General features: G+C 43.8%; 1 protein-coding gene across 1 annotated transcript in view; it reads right to left on the reverse strand.

Annotated features, from left to right (window-relative positions):
* The window catches only part of GRIN2B (glutamate receptor, ionotropic, N-methyl D-aspartate 2B), a 418,720-nt gene extending 399,202 nt beyond the window's left edge, over window positions 1-19,518 (reverse strand). Inside the window, exon 1 of the mRNA XM_011954126.1 lies at window positions 19,327-19,518. The gene's annotated coding sequence lies outside the window, so the exon portion shown is untranslated. The remainder of the gene's footprint in view (window positions 1-19,326) is intronic.
* Between the last annotated feature and the right edge of the window lie 1,893 nt (window positions 19,519-21,411).

Below are 21,411 nucleotides of genomic sequence, written 5' to 3' on the forward strand. Positions count from 1 at the left end.
AAGGTACACACGAGTGTTTATACTGGAAAGAGAATGATTATGGACATTTACATCCAAGAGTGACGATTTCTCAGCAAAGTGTGATGACACCATCAACTGAGATCAGGATGATGGAGGAGAGAATGCTCTGAAAGCCCATGTTTTAAGAGTGGGGTGGGTGCTTGTGAGCAAAGGCTGGTCACGCCGTCATTCGTGATGATGGACTCTGGAAGAAAGTATTCTGAGGACTTTCTTTTCATCTGCCCTTAGTAGTGGGAGTGACAGAACACTAAAAGCAGATATGCCTGCAAGTGGGTGAGTCAGTACTGGAGAAGCTGAATTCCAGTTCAAGGAAACAGAGTGGCAGGGGAGGGAAGGAAGGGAAGCAACAAGGAATTCTAAGGCCAGGAGAAGGAAGCATTAGAGAATTCCACACTGAGAGCTAAGGTCAGTGACGTAAGTGAAGTGGAGGAAGCAAAGCCTGAAGTCACAAGGAGGGAGGAACCAGATCTTGTGGGAGGGGGTGAGAGAGACACCATAGGGAAGCAATGCTGCTGGACACCTGGACAAAGACACAATGTGGAAGAATTGGAGGGCACGTTTTTGCCGGTAAGTGGTTGATCTGCAATGGAAATGTGCAAGAATCCATGAATCCAACGTATTAAAAAAGTTAATTTAGTGTATATTTTGAAATATGTAGGAGAAAATGCAACAAAGTGCAAAAATGTTGACCATTTTAACTGAATAACTAAATAAACACTTGTTTTATTAAAATTAGACAAAGTTCTTTCCCTCTGGGCAATCTGGGCAATCCACTTACAATGAAAAATCTAAGAGCAGTTATTTCCACAGCATGAGGAGCTGTGCGCATAAAATTAGAGGGTTAAGAGCATTTATTTAATCAACCCACCACATCTTCTAGAAACGCAGGTCCAGCGGAATGGCAGACAAGAATGGCTGGAGTCCCAAGAAGTCAGAGGCTGTATTCCTCCCTTAGAGTGGAGGTTGCAGGCAGCACGGTTCAGGCACACATGAGACAAAGGAATGGGTGTGAGAGAGGTGGTGGGAAGAGCAATTCTCAGACTTGGCTGTACATTAGAACTACCTGGGCAGCATTTCAAATATGCTGGTCTCTAAGACAGAAATCAGAATCACTGCCCTTATGAACGTACCCTAAAGTTCTTATACCCTGTGAAGAAAAGTGGTTTTTCATTCATATTCTCAAATTCTCTCTCTCTCATACACACACACGCACACACACACACACGCACACAGGCACACACACGTGCACGGAGCTGGCTCTTCCACACAGTGAGCGGCAGGGAGCACGGCTTTGCTTGGCAGCTGCTTCTTCCTCCAGCTGCATCTGGGCTTGAACCCAACTGCACCGAGAAACCAGGCAGGAGCAGAGGGAGGCTCATGCTCTTCTTCTCTCCACACCTACCGCATGCCCACCCCTGATTCCAATACCAAAGGGAGATCAAGACCCAATACCTTAAATATATACCATCCCTTCTCCCATGGAAACAGAAGGGCTTCACAAAGATCAATATTTTCACCAGCCTGCAGTTATTCAATTCAGATTTTAGCAAACTGCATTCGTTTTGTATAAAATTAACCCTGAATTGCCTATGCTACGAGTAGGCACCATACTATAAGTAACCTAAAACCAGCAACAATTCAAAATTGATTTATATTTGCCACGTGAATGCTTGACATTCTGTGAACTCATAATGCTTAATTCCTTCCCAAAATGTCTGTTTGCCACCATTTACAGGCAGGAGTGAGACAAAGAGATGTACACCAAGCAAATATCTGCCTGGCAGAGGATTGGATTATCACAGTGACCGAAACATCCAAGCAAGCCTTGGAGGCTGGCAGGCGGGCGGGCTGGCTGACCTCCACGAAGAGGTCACAAAAACTCCCTGGAGTCCAGACAGAACTTCCCAGGGGGGCAGAGCAACTGTCGCTTTCTGATTCTCCCCCAGTGCCAACATTGCTGCCACCTCGTCATCCGCTAGACGAGGAAGGAGGAAGGGTGATAGGCATTGTCCCTCCCTGGGGAATGCAGTTAGCCAGACCCTCTGTCTGCACCCGTCTCCCCTTGCCGTCAGAGAAGGCAGACCTCCTTTCATCCCACTCATCCGCCACCTCTTCCTTCTACCCTGTTTTTCTCATCCTTCCTCTTCCTTTTTTCTCTCCCTCCCTAGTTTTTTCCTCCTTAACACACAGGTGGAGAAATAGCAGAGAAGCTGATGGAAGTTCAGTTCCTGGCTGTGGCACTTTCCTCGTCTTCCTTTCATCAGTGTCACCCTCTCTTTTTTAAAAATTTCCCTCTTTCCTTGCTCCTGCCATTCTCTCTTGGGTTATTACCCAAGGCTCCCAGCCCTCAGGTCTCTCTGGATCGCCCCCTTGGACGCACCTAATTTCTGGGCTTATTCTGTAACACTCCCAATTTCCTGAGGCGGTCCTAGGAACTGAGTTTCATACACTTTACTCCATCTCCCTCATCAGCAGAAATGAACGCACCAAGCTTCTGCAATTCTCCTCGGCATGACAGCTGTAGGGGAGGATCGTTGAGGCACAGGCTGGGATAGGCATTTATGTAAGAAATATAAAAGAATATGGAGAAGGCCAGCAAGGACCATCCCTTTTGCTTTTTCCTACCCTACTGAGAAATCGGCAGTGTTACTCACAGGATATGGACAAGAGAGGCAGGGAGCTCAGTTCCAGGTGCTTTACATACTTCACCTCATCTAACCTTCACATAACCTGCATTTTACAGCAGAGGAAAAGCTGGCAGTCAAAAGTTGAAATGCCTTACCCAAAGTCACTCGGTGGCAATTCCAGGATTCTGAACTGAAGTCCCTTTGACATCAAAAACCCAGCTTTTGACTCCCACAGACTGCCTCACTGGGGAGTGGTATTGGGGCTCCCATCTTTACTTCTGGATGTCGACTATTCAAGATCTAGACTTGCATTGGTGTAAAAGCCACAGCAGTACCAGCCCAGAATCTTGAGGGTGCCAGGACTCAGCTGTCCTTGTAAGGCACTGCTTGGTACCCAGGAGAAAAAAGAGACAAATCTCCCATGGTGGGAAAGGTAAAGAGACAATCCACTGAATACCAACTTTGCGAGGGGAGGAGAACCTTATGAGAAATTTTAAGAAATCTTCACCCTGGGGTCCCAATGGAGACTTAATCTCTGGCTGTGGCTAGAATTTGTTCTCAGGGCCTTAGACAAGAGTCAGAGTCCATTAGGGCAGACCGGGAGGTGGCTAACATAGCAGAGAATTATAAAGAAAGCTAGTATTCCTCTATTCCAATATCTGAATCACATTCATCCCTTCCTAAGTACTTGCGTCCCCCATCCCTGGGTGGTCACGTTGGCTCACCCGTGACTGGGCCAGATAGCCGGGCTCCTACATTACTTGATTTCTACCACCTTAAAGACACCATCAATTCTGCCTTCTTCTCTAGACATTTTTGCCCAAATCTCAGCTCCTGGTTTGTGTGAGCTCTTGGAGGATAGGCATTACATTTGATTGGCCCTTGGCCACAAACCTTCATAAACGTCCTATAAATGAATCCATGCGGCGGGTTAATCTTGAAAGACAAAAAAGTCAGGATTGCAAGGAAAAGCTGTTCTCCAAAGTCTTCACCTTCTAGAGACAAGTAACTAGAGGAATATATGCCCGGGTGTGCCCTGGACACATGGTCCAGAGCAAGGGCTCTTAACCTGCCATTCATAGATGGATTTCAGGGATCCTAAGTGCCCTAACAATACTTCGTGTGGAAATTGAGGCATTGGCACAAAAGTTGATTTTTCAGGGAGGAGGATCCAGAACATTCATTTTAGGAATTGCTGCTTAAATGCGTGGAATAAAGGTCAGGGTAGAAGTGGGAAGGCAGCAAAGATGAAGTGGGTTTGGGGGTCAAGGAGGACATCATGGACTTTGCAGGCTGTAAGCCAGGCTGTTTGTGTCAGCAGCGGTGCAAAGCTGACTCGCAGAACACCTCATTCCTTAGACAGGAGCTCAGCCTTCCTTGTTGAGACCTGAGAAGCTGGCACAGTACTTAACTGTTCCCACCTTTGTTGAGAATGTTAATATAGGTTGGGTCCAAGCCCCCCCAGGTGAGAACCACATAGCATCTTTGGCATTGCCCTAGCTGGCAGCCACTGCCGTCACTCCATTTTGAGTGCCATCTATTTAACCCACCCCATTTTCCCTGTTTAGAAAGTAGAATCTCAGGATAAGCCAGATCACAAACTTTTCTTACTTTTCCTTAATTACATATATCAGTTTCCTGCAGCCTGCCAAGCCTGAAATTCTCACAGAGCCCCAGATCTAATAGGATTTGTTCTTTAAAAAGTCATTTTGAGGGTTCCTAGCCCTGGTCTCTTTAAGGTAACTGACAGGTTTGATATTTTTGCAACCTAGTATTTGTGCTTATGAGTTTGTAATTTCTAGCCATCATCTCTTTTTTCAAAGAAGGTTATTCACTGGCTCTCAGAGATCTTTCCAGTCCTCTGTGTTTTTCCCAAATGGCAGCTTTTGGCCCTGCACTGGCCACTTCTTTGTTAAAGACATTTTAGAATCTGTCATGAAGACCTGGGGTTATTTATCATATTCTCCTTAATTAATGTTTTAAAATCCTCTCCAATTTTATATTGGTCTTATGTTCCCTAACTCATGCTAGAATCCAGATTATATACCTTACATACACACACACACACACACACACACACACACACACACACGTGTGTGTGATTGTATGTGAGTAAACAGTTCCCAATTATGTTTCTAAGAAATTAAAGATATACTTCTTGTTCTTATGAAGATGGCTTTTATTGCTTTTCCTTTAATTCCTCAGATAGCTAAAGTTTTTCATTTTCTATTTCCTAATCATCTTTTCTAAATATAAAAATGACACGCTTTATTGTGGAAATTTTGGAAAGATAGAGAGGTAAAATGGTAATAATTCCCTTGCTCCTAAAGTCTTAAATCTTTTGCATGATATGTCAATCTTCCTTCTCAGATTTCACAACCTTTACCATTTCTGAAGATGCCTACCTGCCCACTGACGTGGCTTTCTTTTTAGAATAAGCCCTTTGTTTATCCGAGCAGGCTTCCTCCAGACTTTCTCATCTAGGAGAGCAAGCTGCTCTCCTCAACTATCTCAAGGCACCTGCAGAGGAGAAAGAGCCCCAGACATGAGATTCAGAAAAGCTGGGCTTGAATTCTAGCTTTTTCTTCCTCTTGACTGCATAATTTTGGGCAATCATTAGAGCACTTTATATCACTAGAGTACTTCGTACCTCAATGTCCTCACCTTTAAAAGAGGGAAAATAGTTCATGCCCAGAATTCCTCTTGGTGAGTTCTTGGGAAGACCAAATAATGTATGAGGAAGACAGTATATATGAGAAAGCTGTTGACACACTATCAAGCTTTAGCAATGTAAGTGATTGATGTTATTGCATCCAATTGGGTTTGTCTTCACCTCTGTTGCCTTCCTTCATTGAAAACCTTCCTTTTCTTTCTCAAATTTTGGCTGTTTAATTTTCCTTACAGTTTTTCAAGTGTGATCAGTTCGTGGTGACTTTGTCCTAGGCTCACTTGAACCTGGAAATCCTCAATTAATTGGTTTCCATTTGTATCTTCTGCATTTTTGCACTAAAAATGCATGTTCTCTAAATATTCTAGAAACATGGCACCTTGTGGCCAGATTGTCTTTTCTTGCCAGGTGTAATCTGATGAGATACTCAAAGAAGTCAGTCTTGATCTGGAAGCTTCTAATTCAGAAATGACTGCTGGCCCTCTACATGGGACAACTAAGCGGCACACTGCACCACCCAAACTAGCTCTGATTAGATACCTAGTGGGTTGGGAACAGGGGAAGTCACAGTAATTAATATTTCTGCAATGCCTACTCTGTGACAAATATTGTTCAAAGTGAAATAACTCACCTGATTCTCACAATAACTCTAAAAACCCAGAATTATTAATACTCCATTTGATGGATAAGGAATCTGATAGCACAGAGAAATAAAGACATTTGCCCAATACATGAACAAGGGTTAGAACATAAACCCTGGCAGTATGACTCCTGAGTTCTTGCTCAGGAGAAAAATCACTGTTTTCTGCCTCTGCCATGTTACACTGCAGAAAGAAAGGTGGAGAAGACAGTGGCGGGGAAAATGTAAAAAACCCAAAGATGACAGCAAAGGAGCTGAGGAAGTACACAAGGAGCTGAGGAAGTGCTGAAAACACAACCCATTTCACCCTCCGCATAACTCAACAATTACATTAATTACACTCCTGTGCATTTCTGGAAGACTGTCCTGGTTGTGTCCTAGCTAACGAGTACATCAGAAGAAAGAGGCCCACAAATCATTCACAGAAGTCCAGGTCCTAACCACCTTTCGAATCCTGCTGTGCACCCTTCTCTTTCTCCACTCTCTTCATTACATAGAACCAGACACGCAGTATTTTTTTTTTTTTTTTTTTTGACAGAGTCTCGCTCTGTCGCCCACGCTGGAGTGCAGTGGCCGGATCTCGGCTCAATGCAAGCTCCGCCTCCCGGGTTTACGCCATTCTCCTGCCTCAGCCTCCCCAGTAGCTGGGACTACAGGCACCCGCCACCTCGCCCGGCTAGTTTTTTTTGCATTTTTTAGTAGAGACGGGGTTTCACCGTGTTAGCCAGGATGGTCTCGATCTCCTGACCTCGTGATCCGCCCGTCTCGGCCTCCCAAAGTGCTGGGATTACAGGCTTGAGCCACCGCGCCCGGCCGCAGTATGTTTCTTTTAAGTCTCTGAGCATCAGGTCAACCATAAACATGTTCTACAAAGCTTAGAGCAGAGTTTAAGAGTGTGAACCTGAGCCAAAGCGCCCGGTTCAAATCCTGGTTGTGCCACTTAAGCAAAGAAAGCTTTTAACGTCTTCATGTCTCGGTATCCTCACCTGTGAAATGCAGATAAACTTACATACCTCTATGGGTGTTTGAAAGGGTTAAACTGGTCAATTCATGGAAAGCACTAAGCACAGAACCGGTAGGTGCTCACAACAAAGTAGCAGCCATCTACTAAACATCGATGGTGTGCCAGCATTCTTTTAGGCACACACTGGGACGTGAGGATGGATGCTGTTTCTCCCCTTGAGAAATTCACATTGGGAGGTGGGATGGATAGAGACATGACAGCAGTCCTTTCACATCCCAGGGTGGGCTATGGGAGCAAGAAGAGGGCAGTGATTCCAGTCTGTGGGCGACAGGAAGACCTGGAGCTGAGGATCCCTGAGCTGAAACTTGCAGGCACGAGGGGAGGTGGGGAGGGCACTGCAGTCAGAGCAAGAGGCATGAGCAAAGGCCTGGAGTGTAAATCAGCCTTTCACAGTATCCCTTGCCCCTGCCTGTGTCACCATCTCCATCTCTTCGCTTCTTGGATCATGTAAAGATAAAAGATAAGCCTGGAAAAAACAGTTTCACACATAAAGCTAGAAAGATTAGTTTTGCTCTCCTTTCTGACAAGTATTTATCTAGTTTTCTCAATAAAATACTGTGAAAGAGAAGCTGGGAAGGAGACATAGACCAAAGATTAAAAACCGCAGGTCACAATGCCTAGGTGCCACTCTGCATTCAGAATGCTGCGTACCTCACCACTCACGGCATGTCTTGCCCATTAAATATTTTCCATTTTCTTGTTCACTGAGAGTGGATATATTGAATTCAAGGCCACATAATACATTGAAAACTGGCTAGCTGGAGCAGGATGTAGTTATTAATTATTATTTCATACTGCACATATGTATATTACAATTATGGTTGAGGAGATTTTTTACATTTCCTCATTCGATCCACAAAATGACATCTTTAGGGGGGTCAACATAACTGGCTCCCCTAAAGACCTCATTTTACAGATGAGGAAGTGAGTTCAGCAAGGTCGTAGAGCTTGCCTGAGTCACACAGTGCTGGCCAGGGTGGGGCTGAGATGGGATCTGGTCAACAGGGCCAAAGACCAGTGCCTCTCTCCTCAATTCCACCTTGCTTCAAATTACTGAAAAGCCTTTTTAAAATATGCATATGGTAAAGCTAAGGTACTCCATGTGGCACCAATATATATCCTCTTTCATAATAGAAAAAAAAAAGATATGGGGAATTTAACCTTTGTATTTTACATTTATTTTCTATAAAACTGCCCTCCAAGTTAATTGTTGATATAGATATTTGAAACAAAACTAGCTCGCTCATATCCTTTTTGGAATTTCCTCTTTAACAATGATGACCCCTGTTAATAGTAAAATCCAAGCACAAAGCAGTGCTTATGACTGCCATTCTCTTGCACTTAACCATTAGTCTCTATTCAAAGGAGTAGTTTGCAAATGGGTTTGAGAAAAAAATAGAAAACAAGAAAATGGAGAATATTCAAAATGTCCAAGATTACATGATCAGAGAGAAGTGGATTGTTCCTTCCCTCTTAGAGGAACCAGAGTCTTCAAGTTCAGAGGTGAAATGTACTTACAGAATAGTAGGAGTAGGTTAAGATGATGCTGCCCAGGCCTTAGCCATATGTGAAATGAATGAGATGCTCATGGCCAGTACCATGAGTTTCTCATCCTTCATCCTCACTGAATTAAATTAAGGTCCAGAAATCAGCTATTTTGTAGGGATCCATTTTTCCAGTTTTAAACAACTTTGCCTTTTACCAACAGCAAAGTCTCAAGAGAAGGGATCTAGAAGAAAATCACTTTAGCTGAAGTTTCCAAGTACATGCTGTTTATGAGTTCCACTACATGCAACATAAACCTTTATCTTTTTTAACATGGAAGCAACTCTAATTTAAAGAGTCAGGGGTTAGAATCAGAAGAGGTAAGTTGGAATCCTGGCTTGCTCCTTATAGCTGTATAACATTCAGCTCTCTAATTCTCACTCAGTTTATCTGAGAAACAGAAATAATGTCAGCCTTGTGGTGAGGATTAAGTGAAATAATGTGCATTAACATAATCTAGAATATAATGGGCATAATCTAGAACGCAAATTTCAATAGAAATTTGTCTCAAGCAAAGGCAAGGCAATTTCTTATAAATAACTATATTTAGACTGACAGCAATAATTCTTAGCATTTTCATTCCACTTCTTATCTTTAAATGATACACAAATTCTGATTACATAATTCCAGGACCTTCTCATTCCTTTTCCTAATCTCTGTCTCAGTTGCATAAATGCAGACTTATCAATAAACTGGATTGCCTGCAATGGTTACTGAAAGATCATTCATGAGTTTCAGTGTCAAACTTGAATTTCATGTTGAAAGCAAAGCAACTCTGTCAATGGGTACATAATAAAAAGGAGAGGTTGAGAAGGTAACCATGATCTCATTTACTCCAGACAGTCCAGGCTGGAGTGCAGTGGTGCAATCTCGACTCAGTGCAACCTCCGCCTCCCAGGTTCAATCAATTCTCCTGCCTCAGCCTCCCAAGTAGCTGGGAGTACAGGCACCTGCCACCACACCCAGCTAATTTTTGTATGTTTAGTAGAGACAGGGTTTCACCATCTTGGCCAGGCTGGTCTCGAACTCCTGACCTCTTGATCCACCTGCCTCGGCCTCTCAAGGGAGAGTTCACTTCTAGTTGGGGAGATCAAACAAGACTTCATGGTGGAGCCTGCCTTTGAGATGAGCCTTGAGGAATGAACAGTATTTACATGGAACTTGAAAGGAGGGGCAACAGCATAATTAGTGATGAGAGAGAGCTTTTTGAAGAAATGTCCATATCAAACACAATGTGAAAGGAAGCTCAAAGAACTGAGGCACAAAGAAATGAGTATATTTTCACTTCATCAGCCTAAAGCTGGCACTAAAGATACTTTCATCTATTCAACTCTAGTAAATCTCACCCAAAGCATTAAGAGGTACTTGGATGGCAAGGAAATGGAAACATAAAAGGTATAAACATATCAGCTTTATCTTCAATGCACATGCATTTCCATCATCATCTTTACCAACAACCAACATTTTCTGAGCACTGACCATGTGCAGAGAGCACTCTGCTAACCACTGAGGACATAAAATGACAAAGACATAAATCTTGTCCTCACAGGAAAATAAAAAATTAATAAATTTGATCACTGTAACAAATTTGATCACTTTTAAACAAAAGTGATTTCTCTTCCACATGTAGGCTCTAAACACACACATGCGCGCGCACACGCACACACACACACACACACACACACACACAGTATTTCTTTCTTCAAAAATCCAAAGGGTAGCATTCTCGTGCTCAGGAAAGATCTTTCAAATCTGAGCACCTATATTTGGCCAGGGTAGAATTTCTTCCGCAGTCCTTCTTCCTATGTGAACTGAAGGCAAAACCAGTATAACAGATGTAAACAAAATCAAATAAAAACTGAAATATTCTCCATTCCCCTTTGAGCTCAGAAACAATTCTGGAGCCTCTAACAAGGTGATAAGAGGAAGAACCAAGAATCACAAAGATAGCAATTGTGGCTCCACAGAGCTCACCGGTGAAACTGATCTGCATGGTAATAAACTCCAGGGTAAAGGCTGCAGTAGCTCCATGATTTGGATGTTTTGCCTATGTGGGGCCAGCCAGCAGATATTTGAAAATTCAAATCAAGGAGTATGCGTCTTAGTTTTCTCCTAAATATTTAGGCCTCACACCACCACACAGCCCACCAAACACCACTGAGTCCAAACCACACTCATACTCTTTCTCTTTTATCTTCAATGGCTATTAGCAGCTGTCCAAAAGAGAAGTAGTGTGTTTACTCTTTTATAGTTTGTCTTTTTAAAGACACAGATTCATAAATCTGGGCTTTTTTCTTGCCTCTGTACATTTAGGTTCACATTTATTTTAAAACGGGGAAGGGAGGAAGCCAAAAAGGAAGGATGTGAGAAAACTATTAACCCAGCCAGCCTAATAATCAGTGATTAAAGTTATAGTCACAGAAGAACGACATCTTGATGCCTCCTACCCTCTTCCTCCTCTGCGTGCCTTTAATATTCTACTTCAGGCACTCAGAGGGAGGGCAACAGGGCTAGTGAATTCCAACTAGCACTCAGATAATTGCACCATTCACACCCCTTACCAGTCAATCAGGGTCTGCTTAGCCAGCCCCATTTATTAATAGTTTTCCTACATTTACACTGTTACAAAGGACTGAAATGAGGTTTTCTCTCCGAAACAAGAAATGGGGCACCCTCAATAAAGACTAAGTGGAACAGAGGATGTTTGCAAAATCAAGAACCGCTCGCCCTATTTTGCAGCCACACCTGTTTTAAGGGTGTCAGGAAAACATTCTCCCTAAGTTTCCTAACTTTCAACACCAGGCCAGTGTTAGTGTTGAGAGAGCTTCCCTTAATTCAAACCCCAGTTCCATCCCTTGTGTGCAATCTGCAGACTAAGTACCATCATATCCCAACAGCATTTTTTTCTTTAACTTCTGGCCCAGGGACCGTCTACTAATCACAGAACAGTTTAACAGTGACAAGGTCTTACCTTCATGTTAAAATGCTAGTATAACATAATGTTTAAAGCTAACAGGTGCCTTGTCAATCATCTTGCCCAGTCATTCTCAAATATGTCTGCGCATTAGAATCCTCCAGGGAAGTTTTTAAAATGACCATTGCCTGAATCCCTCCGTGAGAGATTTCAATTTAACTCTTTGGGGTAGGGTCTGAGCATGGGCATCATTCTTTTCTTTGTTGTTATTCTTGTCTAGTTTTTTGTATTTGCTTTTGTTTAAGCTCTGTGGATGACTCTGTTATTGAAGTGGAGTTCAAGATCACTGCTTCAGACTACTGTCACTTTATGGAAATTAGAAAATTGAGGTCCAGAGTCAACCGTTTGTACATGGTCACAAAATAAAGCAACACAAGCAGAATTAAATATAAGCTTCTGACTCCTAAGACCACCACCTCTTTCATTATCATGTAGGCAGCTACTGGACAGCTTGGAAAAACCTATAATTTTTAAAGACCCATTACATATAAAGAGAGAACTCCGGACTCTGATGCTATGTGGATGAGCAAATGCACACCACTGGCTGACTTAGGGCCATGCATTCCAAGGGGGCTCATGGGGGCAGGGCAGGGGAGAGGAAAGTACCGAAGTGAGGGTCAGTGAACGTGGCTGACCACATTATGTGGTTTTAGGCCACGTGGCCAACCTTAGGACTATTTTCACAGTTTTTAAAGGGTGGTTGTCAAGGAGGACAGGTAACCTCCAATAATCCAGACTGTCAGCGTTATTGCTTTATTATCCTGCACCACACACACAGACCACAGGCATTATTGTCCCTAAATTGCACACATTTAATGCATTTATGATTTTGGGGTCTACTATATTTAGTAGGTAAGTCACTGTACAAACATATCCATCCACACACAAGTCTAATATGCACAGGTGCTTGGGGTATGTGTGGATTTGGATACATAGCCAATACACTAATCTCGAATCCAAAGATACAAACTGCTGTGGCATCTGCGTGACCAGACTACGGCCCTTAGAAGGTGGGAGGATTAGTTAAGAATGTCGACCATTTTCACAGAGTACAATTAGCTATGGGAGAAAGAATGAGTGTCCTCACCTGAGCTTCAGGCTTCTTCTAAGACTCTCTTCTCCCTTCCTGTAACCATGTAGTGCTTTTATTCAGCCACTGTTTTTAAGTCCCCTCTCTTAAAAAGAAACAAGATCTGATTTCCTAAGAAATTCTATCCAGTTGAAGCCCTGAGTGGGTCTATATAAAGATTAATGGGAACTTTAAGCTTGACATTTCTTTTTAAAGAAAGAAATTTTCCGTCTGAGTGAGGCAGTGAGGAAAGACACAGAGGATGGCATGTGGACGGCATAGTTTGCCGTTGGTGAGTTGAGTAAGCAGTTCAGAGGGTTAATTCATTGAAACCTTAATTGTCTTAATCTAGGAAGCTCCTCTGCCACAGACTTTCTGCTCCCCATCAAGCTAGGCTCCAAGGAGGTCCAAAGCCCGTCACTTCCCTCTCCTTCCAGGTCTGCCATTCCCAGAGAGCTGGCCCTGCTTCCCCTCCACCGCCTTCTCAGGGACCCTGGGCACAGCCTTATCACGGTGCCTCCCCTGCTCTGCCTCTCAAGTCCCCTTGGAACGCATGACTCTTAGGTCAGTCAATGGTGGGCATTTACTCACCCACATGTCTTCAGATCCAGGGTACTCTCTTTATATGTAATGGATCTTTAAAAAGTCATCAGGCTGATCTTAGGTTTCTTCTGCTAATGAAACAAATACAAACCACACCATACAAAGAATGGTGAAAGTTTAGATAAATGTTTGGATAAGGAGCAGAAAAAGATACAAAATAAATTTAGGGAATCATCCATTTCAAGCCCATCTTCCCTTAGGCACCAATGCTATAGTTTAATCAAGAGGTGCCTGAAGGTGTCTCCCCAACATCTCCTTACCTGGACATCCCCAGAAGTAAAAACCTCGAAAATATCAAGTCACTCTAAATAGACTACCAAAGAGCATTTTGTGAATCCCCTAGGAATAACGGGATCCCTCTTCATCCATCACTCCCCTTTGCCATTACAGAAAGCAGCTGGTGTCTGAAGGGCATGGCAACTTTTTACCTTCCTACTCCAGAAACACATGGGCTAGGCTGGTCCTTCATTCTGAGTAGCTTGGCCTGGGCTAGGATCCAGGTTTCTCTTTGGACACAAACCAACTAACAGCTGTCCCTTTCCTTGTAATGGCCATCAATAGAGTTAGCTGCAATCCAGTGGTCTAAGATGAAAACCGTATCATTTGCTCATTCTAGAGGCAAGTCTAATAAACAAGGTTAGGATTTCACTAACTACAGAATCACAAAAGCAGAAATTAGAGCCTCTTCTTTCTTTTAAGAAGACCCTGGCTTTACTCTCTAACCTTGTCATTTGTAATCTGAAATTCCTAATCAAAGCAGCAGCAAATTCCTGTGTTGTTCTTTTCCTTGAGTTAAGGGATGCAAGGAAGAGTGGGAGGCTTGCCTTTTAGACTAACTTTCCTCTTCATATGCTTTCTGTCCTCCTGAAATGACCTGTCTTTCCGTATCCTACAAATCTTCTATTTTTTCCTCAAGACATAATTTAAATGTCGACCCCTCCATGAAGCTCTCCTCACTCTCCCAGGTTTCTCTCCTTTGTAGATCTTACCTATACATGTCCACACCACTAGATCCTGGGCTACTGGAAGGTACAGACAGAGCTAATTCTTCTTCATAGCACAATGTTCTTAACAAATCTTGTTGAATAACTGAGCAAAGCAAAAGACATGAAAATAAATGAAGTTAAAAGAACAGAATCATGTAAAAAAGACTAAGACATTAATAAAAAGATAAACTAAAAAGCAGGAGGACATAAGAAGAAAAAGAAGAAAGAGAGGAATCAGTTGTGAGAAGGACCAGAATAAGAGAGTACAGAATGAAGAGAGAGCAGGCGAAAGATGTGCATAGGTGAAAGAGTGAAAGAAGAGAGGAGATGGGTGAACTTAAATATACAGGTTTCTTTCTGATTTAAAAAACAAAACAAAACAAAACAAAAAGAAGTGCTGGAATCCCAAAAGTAGAATACAAGCAGAACTGCCAATGGTCTGGTGCCAAGGCCACTAACCATGGTCTATAATTAAAAGCAGGGATGGTGTAGACCTGTGATGCATGGGCCAGCAACTCTGGTGTCAACTGATAGCTCAATAGAAATGCAAAATATGGAGCCCCAGCCCAGGTTTACTGAATTAGAATATGCATTTTCACAAAATCTCCGGATGATTTCAATATATGATAAAGTTAGAGAAGCACTGATGTAGATATTTAAAATCCACAGATAACTCTGCATTTCACTCTAATCAATGGCATGGTGTACAAAGCACTGGCACTAAGAAGTTATACAACCTTAGGGAAATCACTTAATGTCCTTGGATCTCAGTTTCTTTATTAAATGAGAAGTTCAGAGTAGATGATTTATAAAGTGTCACATAGCTCTGATATTCTTAATCTCATCTAACAGCATAACTTTAACCCTTCCTAAACCCAACAGAACAAACAGGTAGCATCATCGACTAATTAATATCTCACTTCCTTTCTCCATTCATTTATTTAACATTTTCTGAAAATCTATTACGTGCTAGTCACTACGCTAAGTACAAATGATTCTAAGATGAATAAAACATCTCTCCCTGCCCTTGAGGAGCTCACAAAATTCTTAGGGAAACAGGGCGTATAAACAAAATCAAGATAAACTAAGAAGCATGAGCACATGTTGGTGAAGACTAGAAAGGAAGGCAATTCCACAGCCTGGGGCAGCCATGGAGAGTTTCAGCAAGGGGACAACGTAGACGTGCATGAGGTCCCTTCTCTGCCAACCTCTGCTGAAAGTGCTAAGAAGTGAAAAGACCAAAAATAAGGTGGAGAACATCAAGAAAACAACCAAAGGTTCATAAACACACCTTGCTGGGTTCACAATCCCCCAAAAGGTTCACAGCACAATGGATTCTGTGTAATGGCCACAGGCACCATTAACAGCCGCAGGTGAACCTCAGAAACCCACCTTCTTTGAGCTCTGCCTGCTCTTTCATCCCGACTACATTCTGTTCCAGCTTTGACCTCCTTCTGGAAGATAATATCAATTCAACCACTAATCTACTGTCCCTGGAGACTTCTTCTTGTGGTTGCAAAGAGGAGATCTACTTTAATAAATGCGAACAATTCATTAGACCAGTAACTTTTTGATCTATATTTATTTACAGTGAGAGACAATACTGGTATCCAGTCATGTGCACTGGAGCAGCGACTGAAAATGTAGTTTACTGAAAGGAAGAAATTTCTAGAATTCATAAGGATGGGATAGAATGGCACTGAGGAAAAGGAGGAGTGTCATTTTTCCAGCTCAGCCACTTTTGACTCCAACAAAATACACAAGATGAGTGCTTTTGTCGGCCCCAGTCCTCAATATTAAAGACACAAGACTATCGTTTGGAAGAATAGTTTTCCCACCTTTAGAATGGTGAGTTCAACCCTGGCTTTTTTCTCTTCCCTAGCTTCTGCATGCTGATTTGGGATTATGATTTCTTCCCATACAATTTGTCCTTTTACCTGTCTCCTTTTATAGTCCATCAATATTATTTATAGCCCATAAATATTAACAATTTTTTTACCTTAACCTGTTAGTAGTATATATGTCACCTTCGTTTTCAGATTCTTAAACAAGAATATAGAAAAAAAAAAATCCTGTCCCCCGGGTTTATTGTATTCATGGGAAACTGAAAGAATATTTTACAAGGTAATACTGTGGCCAAGGAATGGATCAGCTCAGTCCTGTTTCTCCCAAACATGCCTCATTCCACCAGCCAATTTCAGTCCATTTGCCCACCTCCCAGGTACCCCCTGCCTCTCCCCACACAAGGCTGGGTGCGTGTACATGAAGGTCAAGGAAGACGGTCAAGATTCCAAAGCTATCTTTCTGGAGATAAACCAAGAACACAAAATCAAGGTTCCTGCTGTTCATCCCTTCTCCAGAGGAAGTCGCTCTTCTCAATCAGACTTAAAGAAAAGCACTTGGTGCGCAAAGTATTGAATAGAGGATTTTTTCTCTCCCCTCCTTTCCTGTCATTTTGCCTTCTTATTGATTCTCTCTGCCTGCGTCCATCCCTGGCAAAAAATGCATATATACGTTAGCAAAGCAAGGATTTTCAGACAGACAGGCTTCCTAGGGATGGAACCAATGGGAGAGGAAAAATTACATGTAACACCTAACTCTAAACTGCCACATCACTCTGTGTTCACAGATCCGCCATGCTCTGCCACACCTGAAACAGACATAGAAGATAACCATCTTGTTCTGCTTCTCTTGAAATCACCCACCTAATGTCCTTAACTGTGTCCTGGGAAGTCTTCATTTCCCATTATTATAATTATTTTTCTTAATTGCACATCATGGAGGCTCCTCGATTGAAATTAAATTTGCTCTTCCTCCCACCAGCAGCCACCTTTCTTTCCTATGTCACCCACACTGTAAGGGGGGTGGCAGAAGGAGAAAAGACAAAATAGAACCCAGTCAGCTCTATGCTGTGAGGGGAAAAAAGGGGGCGAGAACAATGGCCCTGAGATGGCTCAGAGCACCACTGAGTCACAGCCTCACAGAGACTGCCCGCAAGGATGGGGAACACCTGCTTCCTCGTCAGGGTTTCCAAAATGGCTTTGGATGGTGAAAAGGCACAGACCACCTGTGGCGATTCCTCCTTGAATCTTAACAAGCCCTTTCCAATTGGATTACCTCTCCCTTCCCTTTATAGCTTCCCCACCCACTTTTTCCTCTCTTCCTCAACTCCCTCCCCTTTCCACCTCGCCTAGTCTTAGGGACAACTAATGATAGTCTGGAACCTGGCTTCACCCATTGGCATTCAAGATAAATGAGGTAGCTGAGATCCTGTCAAACAGCATCCTTATCAACCCCATCACCAACAAACAAACATTCCAAAGGACCTACTGGGTGTAGAGTACTGGTATTGTGGCACTGGGGATGCAAAAGGGGCCCTGTGCCCCATCAATGCCCTCCTCTCCTTGTCCATTTGTATGTATGAAACAATTGCACATGGAGCTGCCTTTCTCACCCATACCTCTTTTCTATTTTGAAGTCAAATTAAGAGTTCATCCTCCTACTTGGAGTGGAAGCAGATGGAGAATGAGCTCAGGTGTCTCTAAGGTGAGCACACGCCAGATAACCTCAGCTATTTGTAGATGTGGTGAGAACATTGTTCAAAGTGGGATCCCACCCTCTCACTCTGATTACACCATGGTTACAAAGTAGCATTTCAGCAATAAAACTCAAAAGAATGAAACCCAGGAAAGGGGGATAGTGAATCTGGATTACATCTATCCTTTCTGGACAATGAAGAACTGTCATCTACTGTCATGTTGAGCGACAAAGATCTTTCACCTCTTCCCCACATCCCTTTGGTATTTTGGATTATCAGAAAATTGTTGTTTTAAAATGCCAGAAAAAAAATGTGTGTGTGTTGGGGGGGGTGATAACACTTTTAGGAAAAATAATGATGATAATGATTCTGCTACATATTTTTGGAGATCTTTATCCCAACCTGATTCCTGCATTTAGACACCTTCAGAGTTCAGGGATATATGGTCAGTGGAACAAGGAAAGGAGCAGTCCACTCACCATCATGGCCTTACAACCCATGAATGATCTGATTTTCTCAAGAGTTGTCTTGGATTGCATGAGTGACTAGCTGAAGAGTCATTAGCTAAGTCTTTTCCATTTCTCCTGCTATTTCTCTTCTCAAGTACATTAAAATACTGCCTAATCACATTTCACATATTGTAAAAGTTGATGAAAGGGAAAATATTAAAGTATTAATTCCATTTTTGAGGATACAAGACTAACACATGCAAACAGCACATCTCTTTGTTTAACACAAAGACTCACGTGTCGAATTCTGCACCCCTTCCACATGCACAGCATTTTAGAACTCTGCAAGATAGCCATTTTGCAAGAGTGTGGAAGTAACAGTTTGCTTGGAGGATGTGTGGGTATAAATAGATGTGTAGACAGAAGGAGAAATTTACAGCTCAAAAATAATAGCACAGGAAAAAATACAAATTAAAAGCAGAATATTGACAGAATTCCTCCTTTCCAAGCTTAAGATTTAAGTCCTTTAACCTGCAGCATCCTTCAATTCCAGCTGTTCTTGGACCAGCCTGATCCCCACCTAGACCTACCCCTCTGCAATAGGCCTCCCGGGATCTCTGGGCCCAGTGTCAACCCTTTAGACAGCAAGTGGATTTCAGGGCAACAATCACAGTAATCTCAATCATTATTTGTATCTGTTTTAAAGGGCATAGAAAGGATGACTAGGAAGGTAAAGACAGGAGACAGGGAGAGAGGCATGAAGGTGACAAGGGGAATAAAGCCAACTGACAAAAAAAAAAAAAATATTTCTAGATTCCCATAAAAATCGGAGCTTTAGTTCTGGGTGAATAAAATGCTATTTAACTGGAAAATCACACAGGTCTCCTGGCTGGCTATGTCGATATAGATATAGATACCCCTGATGCCATCCAACATCTTTTGTGCCTACGTACACCCATCCCCACTGCCCCCCAAAAGCCCAAAACCTGTTTGATGAGAGAATAAAAAGAAAAAATATGGGAGATTTCCTCCTTTGTAATAAGCCTTTTCCCCAAAACAGCATTATTTTCACATCTTGTGACCTTTTCTTCCAAAAAGATCCACTTGAGGGACTCGAAGAGATAGATAAAAGGAGGAATCCCTACCCCAGGTGAGGAAAAAATAAAATAGAATTTGCCCTACCTTGGTTTGTAGAAGCCAAACCTCTAGACGGACAGATTAAGGGAGTGAGCATGTTGGGAATGTCCAGTCCCTTCTTCTCGCTTGCATATCCACATAAGAAAGACGAAGGATAAATGAACGGAAGATAATTTAAAATCCAATTTAGCGTCAATTTTGTTTTAATCTTGTGTCTTGAAGAGATGCAAATTCAAAAAAAAAAAGATTTAATTCAAAGGTAATTCAGGGTATGGAGAGCAGCTCACAATGCAGAATCCAGAGTAATTATTCCGTGTGCATGTGAGGTTAGTGGCTGGAATAGATTTTTAACGCTTCTTCTGGCAATTACGGTTTTTGGTTTTTGGAGCGTTAGTGGAGGAGGCTCTGTGTGGAGAAGCTGGGGGCCGGCTCCGTCCCTCGGTGGAGCATGGTCATTCCCAAAGCGTCCCCTTCCTAAGGGGGAAAAAGAGGCGGTCAGGGCTTGATTCGCGTGTCCCCCGGAGGGTGAGAAAAATGCATTCCGAAAAAGGTATCAATTCGTTTTATGGAAAGGGGGGAGGAAACCCCGCATTTCCCACAGAGTGCACACGAGAGGAATTGAAAACAGCTGGTACCGGTCTATAAATAATTCAGAAAAGGTCTGGCTATACCATTCCTGGGATAGGCATGGATGAGAGGTGGGAAAGCTAACCTGAATGGAAGAGGAGAGAGGGAGGGAGCGAGCGAAGGAGGGAAGTGGGAAGGAAGGAGGAAGGGAGGGAGAAGCGGCACCATACAGCAACACACACTCACACACACGCAGAAACACAATTCCCACTTAACTCGCCAGCGAGTGCGGCCCCCAGCCCCATCTGCATTGCTGCTGACACGTCTGTCTCGCTCTCCCCATCGCCTCCAGCAGCAGCGCCGCCTCCCACCCCGGGCTTGTGCTGAATGGGTTCTGATTGTGCACGGGGTGCACACTGGGCATTTCTTGGAAGGGGCACACTGACACGCGCGCACACACGCCCCCGACGCGCACGCGCCCCGCGCGCACTCACACTCACCCCCGCGCACACTCACCCCCGCGCACACTCACGCTGCCGCCGCGCTGAGGTGCAGCGCACGGGGCTTCACCTGCAACGTGTCGATTGGACGGATGGGCGCGTGGGTCCAGCCCGGGGCGCCACTGCCCTGCCTCTCTGCTAGGTGAGGGGATGAAACCCCCCAAAAGACCAGAGACAGCCCTACCCAGTCACAGCACCCCCTCCCCCACACACACAAAAAAAACCCCTTAAAAAAAGCCACGTCCAAATCAGCAAGTGCCGGGTTCTGCTGGATTTCAGAGCTTTACCTCATGCCAGGTTGGTTCACGGTTTCACGGCTTCGACCCTTTATCTGCCTGACACCCCCAAACCCCTACATTGGAAGGAGAGACTCCAAAGCCAATCTTTACGTACCGGCTCCGAGCGCCTCCGCGGTTGCAGTCTCCGGAGAGGGGTGGCCGGTGGCTGGGAATGGAGGGTTTTCCTTTCCTGCAAAGCAGGATTAATGATCCGTCTCGGGGGTTTTGAAGTTCACGACTCTTCTTTGCAAGGCAAAAGGATATGCATTCGGACGCCAGCACTTCTGGATGGTGGTGATCAAGAATCACCCTGACGAGCACTCTCGATAGAGCGAAGCCCCGAGATTTCCTAGAGGTGAAGAAGCCGGAGGAAGTGGTTTTTGAAAGGGGGTGGGGGGAACCTTCCTTTCTCAAAAAGAGGTGGGGGGGTGTGGAGAGGCAGGAGCCCAGATTCCAGTTGGTGAGGATCGGAGCCGGGGGAAGGGAAGCGGGCGGGGGCAGGCTGTGCAAGTCAACCGCGCGGCAGCCGGAGAGGGAGAGCAGGAGGGGAGGAGGGGAGCGTCAGAAAAATGGGTATTAATCACCGGGGACGGGGGGAGGCGCGGGGAGCGCGGGTTGCCTGGTCTGGATTTGGGTCTCACACTCAAAAACGTGCCGCGCACACACACAGACACACACACCCCCCTACCTCTCACACCCTGGCTCCGGTAGGAGGAGAAACCCACGAAGCTGGGGAAGATGCTGCTTCTGCTCCCAGGGGCGGGTGTGAGCGCGCGTGTCCTCTT

This window comes from Colobus angolensis, unplaced genomic scaffold, assembly GCF_000951035.1.
Source record: "Colobus angolensis palliatus isolate OR3802 unplaced genomic scaffold, Cang.pa_1.0 Scaffold11, whole genome shotgun sequence".
Lineage (NCBI taxonomy): Eukaryota > Metazoa > Chordata > Mammalia > Primates > Cercopithecidae > Colobus > Colobus angolensis.